The sequence below is a fragment of the Chiloscyllium punctatum genome, unplaced genomic scaffold (assembly GCF_047496795.1).
Source record: "Chiloscyllium punctatum isolate Juve2018m unplaced genomic scaffold, sChiPun1.3 scaffold_698, whole genome shotgun sequence".
Taxonomy (NCBI): domain Eukaryota; kingdom Metazoa; phylum Chordata; class Chondrichthyes; order Orectolobiformes; family Hemiscylliidae; genus Chiloscyllium; species Chiloscyllium punctatum.
This window is the reverse complement of record NW_027310432.1, coordinates 5,001-17,500: the sequence shown is the minus strand read 5'-3', so window position 1 is coordinate 17,500 and position 12,500 is coordinate 5,001.

Sequence of the window (12,500 nt, the reverse complement as noted above, 5' to 3'; positions counted from 1 at the left end):
CATCGCAACACCCATGGGAGCCTCCGGTCGTCAATAGACCGCCGCACCGGCCTCTGACTGACTCTCAGAATGGACGGAAAGAGCCGGGTAAGCCTTTCAAAAGATTCGACCACGTGCCGAAAACTTTAGACTTCCGTGAGCTCTCCGGCTTGCACCGAGACCCGAAGTCGACGTGCGAAGCACCACGGGACCCCTTTCGCCTGCAGGTCCCGAGCCGCCTTTATTTGCTGTTACGAGCATCGTGTGCCCCATACCTGCGTGACGAGCACCGCAGGGCGGCAGAGCCATCGCACTTGGCCGGGTGGCAGAGGAGGACCCGACTATTCACAGATAGCGGCCCAACGACTCCCAGAGCCGGTCGTGCGGCGCGCGAGGTCTGCTCTCTTCACAAGAGGCTTTATTAGGGAGTGCTAAGGCAAGGTTCTGTGCCCTCCACCCTCATCGCAACACCCATGGGAGCCTCCGGTCGTCAATAGACCGCCGCACCGGCCTCTGACTGACTCTCAGAATGGACGGAAAGAGCCGGGTAAGCCTTTCAAAAGATTCGACCACGTGCCGAAAACTTTAGACTTCCGTGAGCTCTCCGGCTTGCACCGAGACCCGAAGTCGACGTGCGAAGCACCACGGGACCCCTTTCGCCTGCAGGTCCCGAGCCGCCTTTATTTGCTGTTACGAGCATCGTGTGCCCCATACCTGCGTGACGAGCACCGCAGGGCGGCAGAGCCATCGCACTTGGCCGGGTGGCAGAGGAGGACCAGACTATTCACAGATAGCGGCCCAACGACTCCCAGAGCCGGTCGTGCGGCGCGCGAGGTCTGCTCTCTTCACAAGAGGCTTTATTAGGGAGTGCTAAGGCAAGGTTCTGTGCCCTCCACCCTCATCGCAACACCCATGGGAGCCTCCGGTCGTCAATAGACCGCCGCACCGGCCTCTGACTGACTCTCAGAATGGACGGAAAGAGCCGGGTAAGCCTTTCAAAAGATTCGACCACGTGCCGAAAACTTTAGACTTCCGTGAGCTCTCCGGCTTGCACCGAGACCCGAAGTCGACGTGCGAAGCACCACGGGACCCCTTTCGCCTGCAGGTCCCGAGCCGCCTTTATTTGCTGTTACGAGCATCGTGTGCCCCATACCTGCGTGACGAGCACCGCAGGGCGGCAGAGCCATCGCACTTGGCCGGGTGGCAGAGGAGGACCCGACTATTCACAGATAGCGGCCCAACGACTCCCAGAGCCGGTCGTGCGGCGCGCGAGGTCTGCTCTCTTCACAAGAGGCTTTATTAGGGAGTGCTAAGGCAAGGTTCTGTGCCCTCCACCCTCATCGCAACACCCATGGGAGCCTCCGGTCGTCAATAGACCGCCGCACCGGCCTCTGACTGACTCTCAGAATGGACGGAAAGAGCCGGGTAAGCCTTTCAAAAGATTCGACCACGTGCCGAAAACTTTAGACTTCCGTGAGCTCTCCGGCTTGCACCGAGACCCGAAGTCGACGTGCTAAGCACCACGGGACCCCTTTCGCCTGCAGGTCCCGAGCCGCCTTTATTTGCTGTTACGAGCATCGTGTGCCCCATACCTGCGTGACGAGCACCGCAGGGCGGCAGAGCCATCGCACTTGGCCGGGTGGCAGAGGAGGACCAGACTATTCACAGATAGCGGCCCAACGACTCCCAGAGCCGGTCGTGCGGCGCGCGAGGTCTGCTCTCATCACAAGAGGCTTTAGGGAGTGCTCAGGCAAGGGTCAGCCCGCAGCCTTCCTGGCAACACCCAGGGGAACCAGGCCACTCGCGTCTCTCGCCTTCATTTTCGACACGAGCGCCTGCGGAGGGCCACCACCCCCTCCGATTGTCAAGAGACCTCCGCACCGGCCTCTGACTTACTCTCAGAATGGACGGAAAGAGCCGGGTAAGCCTTTGAAAAGATTCGACCACGTGCCGAAAACTTTAGACTTCCGTGAGCTCTCCGGCTTGCACCGAGACCCGAAGTCGACGTGCTTAGCACCACGGGACCCCTTTCGCCTGCAGGTCCCGAGCCGCCTTTTATTTTTGTTACGAGTATCGTGTTCCCCAAACCTGGGTGACGAGCACCGCAGGGCGGCAGAGCCATCGCGCTTGTCCGGGTGGCAGAGGAGGACCAGACTATTCACAAATAGCGGCCCAACGACTCCCAGAGCCGGTCGTGCGGCAGGCGAGGTCTGCTCTCATCACAAGAGGCTTTAGGGAGTGCTCAGGCAACGGTCAGCCCGCAGCCTTCTTGGCAACACCCAAGGGAACCAGGCCACTCGCGTCTCTCGCCTTCATTTTGGACACGAGCGCCTGTGGAGGGACGGCCGGAGTCAACGTGGGGTTTGCCCGCCCTCCAATAGTGTCAAAAGACCGCCGCACAAGTCTCTGACTGACTCTTAGAACAGACAGAAAGAGTTTGTCAAATCTGTCAAAAAATTGACAAAGTGTCAAAAATTCGACTTCCAAGAGCTCTCCGGCATGCACTCATACCTGTCATTAAAGTGCTATGCCCGTGGAACCGTTTTTCGGATGCCTTTCAGAACGGTCCCGCGCCGCCATTTTGTTCTAAAAATCGTGTTCCCATATATCTCCGGGTACCCCGCCAACCTCACTGCGGAAAAACTACAAGTGGCACTGAATGGGTCTGAATTCCAAATTTGACTGCATCGGTCTGGAACTCGGTCCGGTCAAAACCGTTTGGATTTTTCTCGGTCCGGACTTCCGCGACAGACAAAGTTAAAGTTTTCGGGCTGCAGGCACAAAACGACAGCTGGCCATTTGCCGGGCTCAATTCACCCAATTCCTCCGGCACTTCGGAGCACATGTTCGGTGTAAGTTTGCGAATCTTTCCCGATGCTGCAGCATTTTCCTCCGCTGACACTTAGAATATTTTTCACACTTTGCTGAAAATTTTTCTAAGTGTTTTTTTCCAAGTTTTCCTGGTTACTGATTTCTTCTTTTTAAACATTTTTCTAAGTTTTTCTGGTTACTGATTTCTTCTTTTTAAACATTTTTCGCAGTTTGTCTGGTTACTGATTTCTTCTTTTTAAACATTTTTCGCCGTTTTTCTGGTTACTGATTTCTTCTTTTTAAACATTTTTCGCCGTTTTTCTGGTTACTGATTTCTTCTTTTTAAACATTTTTCTAAGTTTTTCTGGTTACTCATTTCTTCTTTTTAAACATTTTTCTAAGTTTTTCTGGTTACTGATTTCTTCTTTTTAAACATTTTTCTAAGTTTTTCTGGTTACTCATTTCTTCTTTTTAAACATTTTTCTAAGTTTTTCTGGTTACTCACTTCTTCTTTTTAAACATTTTTCGCCGTTTTTCTGGTTACTGATTTCTTCTTTTTAAACATTTTTCTAAGTTTTTCTGGTTACTCATTTCTTCTTTTTAAACATTTTTCTAAGTTTTTCTGGTTACTCATTTCTTCTTTTTAAACATTTTTCTAAGTTTTTCTGGTTACTGATTTCTTCTTTTTAAACATTTTTCTAAGTTTTTCTGGTTACTGATTTCTTCTTTTTAAACATTTTTCTAAGTTTTCCTGGTTACTCATTTCTTCTTTTTAAACATTTTTCTAAGTTTTCCTGGTTACTCATTTCTTCTTTTTAAACATTTTTCTAAGTTTTCCTGGTTACTGATTTCTTCTTTTTAAACATTTTTCGCAGTTTTTCTGGTTACTGATTTCTTCTTTTTAAACATTTTTTCGCAGTTTGTCTGGTTACTGATTTCTTCTTTTTAAACATTTTTCGCCGTTTTTCTGGTTACTGATTTCTTCTTTTTAAACATTTTTCGCCGTTTTTCTGGTTACTGATTTCTTCTTTTTAAGCATTTTTCTAAGTTTTTCTGGTTACTCATTTCTTCTTTTTAAACATTTTTCTAAGTTTTTCTGGTTACTGATTTCTTCTTTTTAAACATTTTTCTAAGTTTTTCTGGTTACTCATTTCTTCTTTTTAAACATTTTTCTAAGTTTTTCTGGTTACTCACTTCTTCTTTTTAAACATTTTTCTAAGTTTTTCTGGTTACTGATTTCTTCTTTTTAAACATTTTTCGCCGTTTTTCTGGTTACTGATTTCTTCTTTTTAAACATTTTTCTAAGTTTTTCTGGTTACTCATTTCTTCTTTTTAAACATTTTTCTAAGTTTTTCTGGTTACTGATTTCTTCTTTTTAAACATTTTTCTAAGTTTTCCTGGTTACTGATTTCTTCTTTTTAAACATTTTTCGCAGTTTTTCTGGTTACTGATTTCTTCTTTTTAAACATTTTTCTAAGTTTTCCTGGTTACTGATTTCTTCTTTTTAAACATTTTTCGCAGTTTTTCTGGTTACTGATTTCTTCTTTTTAAACATTTTTCTAAGTTTTTCTGGTTACTGATTTCTTCTTTTTAAACATTTTTCTAAGTTTTTCTGGTTACTCACTTCTTCTTTTTAAACATTTTTCTAAGTTTTCCTGGTTACTGATTTCTTCTTTTTAAACATTTTTCGCAGTTTGTCTGGTTACTGATTTCTTCTTTTTAAACATTTTTCGCAGTTTTTCTGGTTACTGATTTCTTCTTTTTAAACATTTTTCTAAGTTTTTCTGGTTACTCACTTCTTCTTTTATAACATTTTTCTAAGTTTTCCTGGTTACTGATTTCTTCTTTTTAAACATTTTTCTAAGTTTTCCTGGTTACTGATTTCTTCTTTTTAAACATTTTTCTAAGTTTTCCTGGTTACTGATTTCTTCTTTTTAAACATTTTTCTAAGTTTTTCTGGTTACTCATTTCTTCTTTTTAAACATTTTTCGCAGTTTTTCTGGTTACTGATTTCTTCTTTTTAAACATTTTCCTAAGTTTTCCTGGTTACTGATTTCTTCTTTTTAAACATTTTTCTAAGTTTTCCTGGTTACTCATTTCTTCTTTTTGATCATTTTTCTAAGTTTTCCTGGTTACTGATTTCTTCGTTTTGAACATTTTTCTAAGTTTTCCTGGTTACTCACTTCTTCTTTTCAAACATTTTTCTTCGTTTTTCTGTTTACTCATTTAGCACTTTCAGGCACTTTCCCATCATTTCCTCGTTCCCGATTTCACCCTTTAAAACGCTTTCGGGCATTTCCCTAAGTTTTGCGGTTCACTCGTTTGGGACTCACTGACACCTTCTCTAGCTTCCCTGCTCACTTTTTTCGTACTGTTGAGAAAATTCGAACCCTTTCCTTAACTATGCCGGTTACTGACTTCACCGCTTCAGACCCTTGTCCCCGTAATGAAAGATACCATTTCCCACCGTGGGAAATGCACGAAAATCGGACTGAACACGGGGGAGGCTCCCCCCTCGAAGGCGAGACCGTCGGCAGAACCGCCGGGTCAAACCCGGCCGAGCTACCCGGCTTACAAGTCTCAAAGTCGGTATGAGCAGTCACGTCCACCCCCATTCCCTTTTGGACCACTTCCCACGGTTCCAAATGCATGAAAATCGGCCTGTACACGGGGGAGGCACCCGCCTCGAAGACGAGACCGTCGGCAGAACCGCCGGGTCAAACCCGGCTGAGCTACCCGGCTCGGAAGCGCCAAAGTCGGGTTGAGCAGTCACATTCACTCCCATCGACGTTTGGACCACTTCCCACGGTTCGAAATGCACGGAAATCGGCCTGTACACGGGGGAGGCACCCGCCTCGAAGAGGAGACTGTCGGCAGAACCGCCGGGTCAAACCCGGCTGTGCTAACCGGCTCGGAAGCGCCAAAGTCGGGTTGAGCAGTCACATTCACTCCCATCCCCTTTTGGGCAACTTCCCACGGTTGGAAATGCATGGAAATCGGACTGAACACGGGGGAGGCTCCCCCCTCGAAGGCGAGACCGTCGGCAGAACCGCAGGATCAAACCCGGCTGAGCTACCCGGCTTACAAGTCTCAAAGTCGGTATGAGCAGACACGTCCACCCCCATTCCCTTTTGGACCACTTCCCACGGTTCGAAATGCATGAAAATCGGCCTGTATACGGGGGAGGCACCCGCCTCGAAGACGAGACCGTCGGCAGACCCGCCGGGTCAAACCCGGCTGAGCTACCCGGCTCGGAAGCGCCAAAGTCGGGTTGAGCAGTCACATTCACTCCCATCCCCTTTTGGACCACTTCCCACGGTTCGAAATGCACGAAAATCGGCCTGTACACGGGGGAGGCACCCGCCTCGAAGACGAGACCGTCGGCAGAACCGCCGGAACAAACCCGGCTGAGCTACCCGGCTTACAAGTCTCAAAGTCGGTATGAGCAGACACGTCCACCCCCATTCCCTTTTGGACCACTTCCCACGGTTCGAAATGCATGAAAATCGGCCTGTATACGGGGGAGGCACCCGCCTCGAAGACGAGACCGTCGGCAGACCCGCCGGGTCAAACCCGGCTGAGCTACCCGGCTCGGAAGCGCCAAAGTCGGGTTGAGCAGTCACATTCACTCCCATCCCCTTTTGAACCTCTTCCCACCGTTGGAAATGCACGAAAATCGGCCTGTACACGGGGGAGGCTCCCCCCTCGAAGGCGAGACCGTCGGCAGAACCGCCGGGTCAAACCCGGCTGAGCTACCCGGCTTACAAGTCTCGAAGTCGGGTTGAGCAGTCACATTCACTCCCATCGACTTTTGGGCAACTTCCCACCGTTGCAAATGCATGAAAATCGGCCTGTACACGGGGGAGGCACCCGCCTCGAAGTCGAGACCGTCGGCAGAACCGCCGGGTCCAACCCGGCTGAGCTACCCGGCTTACAAGTCTCAAAGCCGGGTTGGGCAGTCACGTTCACCCCCATTCCCTTTTGGATCACTTCCCACGGTTCGAAATGCACGAAAACCGGCCTGTACACGGGGGAGGGTCCGCCCTCGAAGGCGAGACCGTCGGCAGAACCGCCGGGTCAAACCTGGCTGAGCTACCCGGCTTACAAGTCTCAAAGTCGGGTTGAGCAGTCACGTTCACTCCCATCGACTTTTAGACCACTTCCCACGGTTCGAAATGCACGAAAATCGGCCTGTACACGGGGGAGGCACCCGCCTCGAAGACGAGACCGTCGGCAGAACCGCCGGGTCAAACCCGGCCGAGCTACCCGGGTTAGAAGCCTCAGAGTCGGGTTGAGCAGTCACGTTCACTCCCATCGACTTTTAGACCACTTCCCACGGTTGGAAATGCACGAAAATCGGCCTGTACACGGGGGTGGCATCCGCCTCGAAGACGAGACCGTCGGCAGAACCGCCGGGTCAAACCCGGCTGAGCTACCCGGCTTACAAGTCTCAAAGTCGGGTTGAGCAGTCACATTCACTCCCATCGACTTTTGGGCAACTTCCCACGGTTCGAAATGCACAAGATTCGGCCTGAACACGGGGGACGCTCCCCCCTCGAAGGCGAGACCGTCGGCAGAACCGCCGGGTCAAACCCGGCTGAGCTACCCGGCTCGGAAGCGCCAAAGTCGGTATGAGCAGTCACGTTCACTCCCATCCCCTTTTGGACCGCTTCCCACGGTACGAAATGCATGAAAATCGGCCTGTACACGGGGGAGGCACCCGCCTCGAAGACGAGACCGTCGGCAGAACCGCCGGGTCAAACCCGGCTGAGCTACCCGGCTTACAAGTCTCAAAGTCGGGTTGAGCAGTCACATTCACTCCCATCGACTTTTGGGCAACTTCCCACGGTTCGAAATGCACAAAATTCGGCCTGAACACGGGGGACGCTCCCCCCTCGAAGGCGAGACCGTCGGCAGAACCGCCGGGTCAAACCCGGCTGAGCTACCCGGCTTAAAAGTCTCAAAGTCGGTATGAGCAGTCACATTCACCCCCATTCCCTTTTGGACCACTTCCCACGGTTGGAAATGCATGAAAATCGGCCTGGACACGGGGGAGGCTCCCCCCTCGATGACGAGACCGTCGGCAGAACCGCCGGAACAAACCCGGCTGAGCTACCCGGCTTACAAGTCTCAAAGTCGGTATGAGCAGACACGTCCACCCCCATTCCCTTTTGGACCACTTCCCACCGTTGGAAATGCACGAAAATCGGCCTGTACACGGGGGAGGCACCGGCCTCGAAGACGAGACCGTCGGCAGAACCGCCGGATCAAACCCGGCCGAGCTACCCGGGTTAGAAGCCTCAGAGTCGGGTTGAGCAGTCACATTCACTCCCATCCCCTTTTGAACCTCTTCCACCGTTGGAAATGCACGAAAATCGGCCTGTACACGGGGGAGGCTCCCCCCTCGAAGGCGAGACCGTCGGCAGAACCGCCGGGTCAAACCCGGCTGAGCTACCCGGCTTAAAAGTCTCAAAGTCGGGTTGAGCAGTCACATTCACTCCCATCGACTTTTGGGCAACTTCCCACCGTTGCAAATGCATGAAAATCGGCCTGTACACGGGGGAGGCTCCGCCCTCGAAGGCGAGACCGACGGCAGAACCGCCGGGTCAAACCCGGCCGGGCTACCCGGGTTAGAAGCCTCAGAGTCGGGTTGAGCAGTCGCATTCACCCCCATCCCCTTTTGAACCTCTTCCCACCGTTGGAAATGCACGAAAATCGGCCTGTACACGGGGGAGGCACCGGCCTCGAAGACGAGACCGTCGGCAGAACCGCCGGATCAAACCCGGCCGAGCTACCCGGGTTAGAAGCCTCAGAGTCGGGTTGAGCAGTCACATTCACTCCCATCCCCTTTTGAACCTCTTCCCACCGTTGGAAATGCACGGAAATCGGCCTGTACACGGGGGAGGCTCCCCCCTCGAAGGCGAGACCGTCGGCAGAACCGCCGGGTCAAACCCGGCTGAGCTACCCGGCTTACAAGTCTCAAAGTCGGTATGAGCAGACACGTCCACCCCCATTCCCTTTTGGACCACTTCCCACCGTTGGAAATGCACGAAAATCGGCCTGTACACGGGGGAGGCACCGGCCTCGAAGACGAGACCGTCGGCAGAACCGCCGGATCAAACCCGGCCGAGCTACCCGGGTTAGAAGCCTCAGAGTCGGGTTGAGCAGTCACATTCACTCCCATCCCCTTTTGAACCTCTTCCCACCGTTGGAAATGCACGAAAATCGGCCTGTACACGGGGGAGGCTCCCCCCTCGAAGGCGAGACCGTCGGCAGAACCGCCGGGTCAAACCCGGCTGAGCTACCCGGCTTAAAAGTCTCAAAGTCGGGTTGAGCAGTCACATTCACTCCCATCGACTTTTGGGCAACTTCCCACCGTTGCAAATGCATGAAAATCGGCCTGTACACGGGGGAGGCTCCGCCCTCGAAGGCGAGACCGACGGCAGAACCGCCGGGTCAAACCCGGCCGGGCTACCCGGGTTAGAAGCCTCAGAGTCGGGTTGAGCAGTCGCATTCACCCCCATCCCCTTTTGAACCTCTTCCCACCGTTGGAAATGCACGAAAATCGGCCTGTACACGGGGGAGGCACCGGCCTCGAAGACGAGACCGTCGGCAGAACCGCCGGATCAAACCCGGCCGAGCTACCCGGGTTAGAAGCCTCAGAGTCGGGTTGAGCAGTCACATTCACTCCCATCCCCTTTTGAACCTCTTCCCACCGTTGGAAATGCACGGAAATCGGCCTGTACACGGGGGAGGCTCCCCCCTCGAAGGCGAGACCGTCGGCAGAACCGCCGGGTCAAACCCGGCTGAGCTACCCGGCTTACAAGTCTCAAAGTCGGTATGAGCAGACACGTCCACCCCCATTCCCTTTTGGACCACTTCCCACCGTTGGAAATGCACGAAAATCGGCCTGTACACGGGGGAGGCACCGGCCTCGAAGACGAGACCGTCGGCAGAACCGCCGGATCAAACCCGGCCGAGCTACCCGGGTTAGAAGCCTCAGAGTCGGGTTGAGCAGTCACATTCACTCCCATCCCCTTTTGAACCTCTTCCCACCGTTGGAAATGCACGAAAATCGGCCTGTACACGGGGGAGGCTCCCCCCTCGAAGGCGAGACCGTCGGCAGAACCGCCGGGTCAAACCCGGCTGAGCTACCCGGCTTAAAAGTCTCAAAGTCGGGTTGAGCAGTCACATTCACTCCCATCGACTTTTGGGCAACTTCCCACCGTTGCAAATGCATGAAAATCGGCCTGTACACGGGGGAGGCTCCGCCCTCGAAGGCGAGACCGACGGCAGAACCGCCGGGTCAAACCCGGCCGGGCTACCCGGCTCGGAAGCGCCAAAGTCGGGTTGAGCAGTCACATTCACCCCCATCCCCTTTTGGGCCACTTCCCACGGTTCGAAATGCATGAAAATCGGCCTGTACACGGGGGACGCTCCCCCCTCGAAGGCGAGGCAGTCGGCAGAACCGCCGGGTCAAACCCGGCTGAGCTACCCGGGTTAGATGCCTCAAAGTCGGGTTGAGCAGTCACATTCACCCCCATCCCCTTTCGGCCCCCTTCCCACGGTTGGAAATGCATGAAAATCGGCCTGTACACGGTGGGCGCTCCCCCCTCGAAGGTGAGACCTTCGGCAGAACCGCCGGGTCAAATCCTGCCGAGCTACCCGCGTTAGAGGTCTCAATGTCGGCTTCAGCAGTCACATTCAATCCCATTCCCGTTTGGACCTCTTCCCGCCGATGGAAATGCACAAAATTCGGCCTGAACACGCGGGGCGCTCCCCCCTCGAAGGCGAGACCGTCGCCAGAACCGCCGGGTCAAATCCGGCTGAGCTACCCGCGTTACAGGTCTCAAAGTCGGGTTGAGCAGTCACGTTCACCCCCATCCCCTTTCGGACCCCTTCCCACGGTTGGAAATGCATGAAAATCGGCCTGTACACGGTGGGCGCTCCCCCCTCGAAGGTGAGACCTTCGGCAGAACCGCCGGGTCAAATCCGGCCGAGCTACCCGCGTTAGAGGTCTCAATGTCGGCTTCAGCAGTCACATTCAATCCCATTCCCGTTTGGACCTCTTCCCGCCGATGGAAATGCACAAAATTCGGCCTGAACACGCGGGACGCTCCCCCCTCGAAGGTGAGACCTTCGGCAGAACCGCCGGGTCAAATCCGGCCGAGCTACCCGCGTTAGAGGTCTCAATGTCGGCTTCAGCAGTCACATTCAATCCCATTCCCGTTTGGACCTCTTCCCGCCGATGGAAATGCACAAAATTCGGCCTGAACACGCGGGACGCTCCCCCCTCGAAGGCGAGACCGTCGCCAGAACCGCCGGGTCAAATCCGGCTGAGCTACCCGCGTTACAGGTCTCAAAGTCGGGTTGAGCAGTCACGTTCACCCCCATCCCCTTTCGGACCCCTTCCCACGGTTGGAAATGCATGAAAATCGGCCTGTACACGGTGGGCGCTCCCCCCTCGAAGGTGAGACCTTCGGCAGAACCGCCGGGTCAAATCCGGCCGAGCTACCCGCGTTAGAGGTCTCAATGTCGGCTTCAGCAGTCACATTCAATCCCATTCCCGTTTGGACCTCTTCCCGCCGATGGAAATGCACAAAATTCGGCCTGAACACGCGGGACGCTCCCCCCTCGAAGGTGAGACCTTCGGCAGAACCGCCGGGTCAAATCCGGCCGAGCTACCCGCGTTAGAGGTCTCAATGTCGGCTTCAGCAGTCACATTCAATCCCATTCCCGTTTGGACCTCTTCCCGCCGATGGAAATGCACAAAATTCGGCCTGAACACGCGGGACGCTCCCCCCTCGAAGGCGAGACCGTCGCCAGAACCGCCGGGTCAAATCCGGCTGAGCTACCCGCGTTAGAGGTCTCAAAGTCGGGTTGAGCAGTCACGTTCACCCCCATCCCCTTTCGGACCCCTTCCCACGGTTGGAAATGCATGAAAATCGGCCTGTACACGGTGGGCGCTCCCCCCTCGAAGCTGAGACCTTCGGCAGAACCGCCGGGTCAAATCCGGCCGAGCTACCCGCGTTAGAGGTCTCAATGTCGGCTTCAGCAGTCACATTCAATCCCATTCCCGTTTGGACCTCTTCCCGCCGATGGAAATGCACAAAACTCGGCCTGAACACGCGGGACGCTCCCCCCTCGAAGGTGAGACCTTCGGCAGAACCGCCGGGTCAAATCCGGCCGAGCTACCCGCGTTAGAGGTCTCAATGTCGGCTTCAGCAGTCACATTCAATCCCATTCCCGTTTGGACCTCTTCCCGCCGATGGAAATGCACAAAATTCGGCCTGAACACGCGGGACGCTCCCCCCTCGAAGGCGAGACCGTCGCCAGAACCGCCGGGTCAAATCCGGCCGAGCTACCCGCGTTAGAGGTCTCAATGTCGGCTTCAGCAGTCACATTCAATCCCATTCCCTTTTGGAACACTTCCCGCCGTTAACAATGCACGATATTCGGCCTGAACACGCGGGACGCTCCCCCCTCGAAGGTGAGACCTTCGGCAGAACCGCCGGGTCAAATCCTGCCGAGCTACCCGCGTTAGAGGTCTCAATGTCGGCTTCAGCAGTCACATTCAATCCCATTCCCGTTTGGACCTCTTCCCGCCGATGGAAATGCACAAAATTCGGCCTGAACACGCGGGACGCTCCCCCCTCGAAGGCGAGACCGTCGCCAGAACCGCCGGGTCAAATCCGGCCGAGCTACCCGCG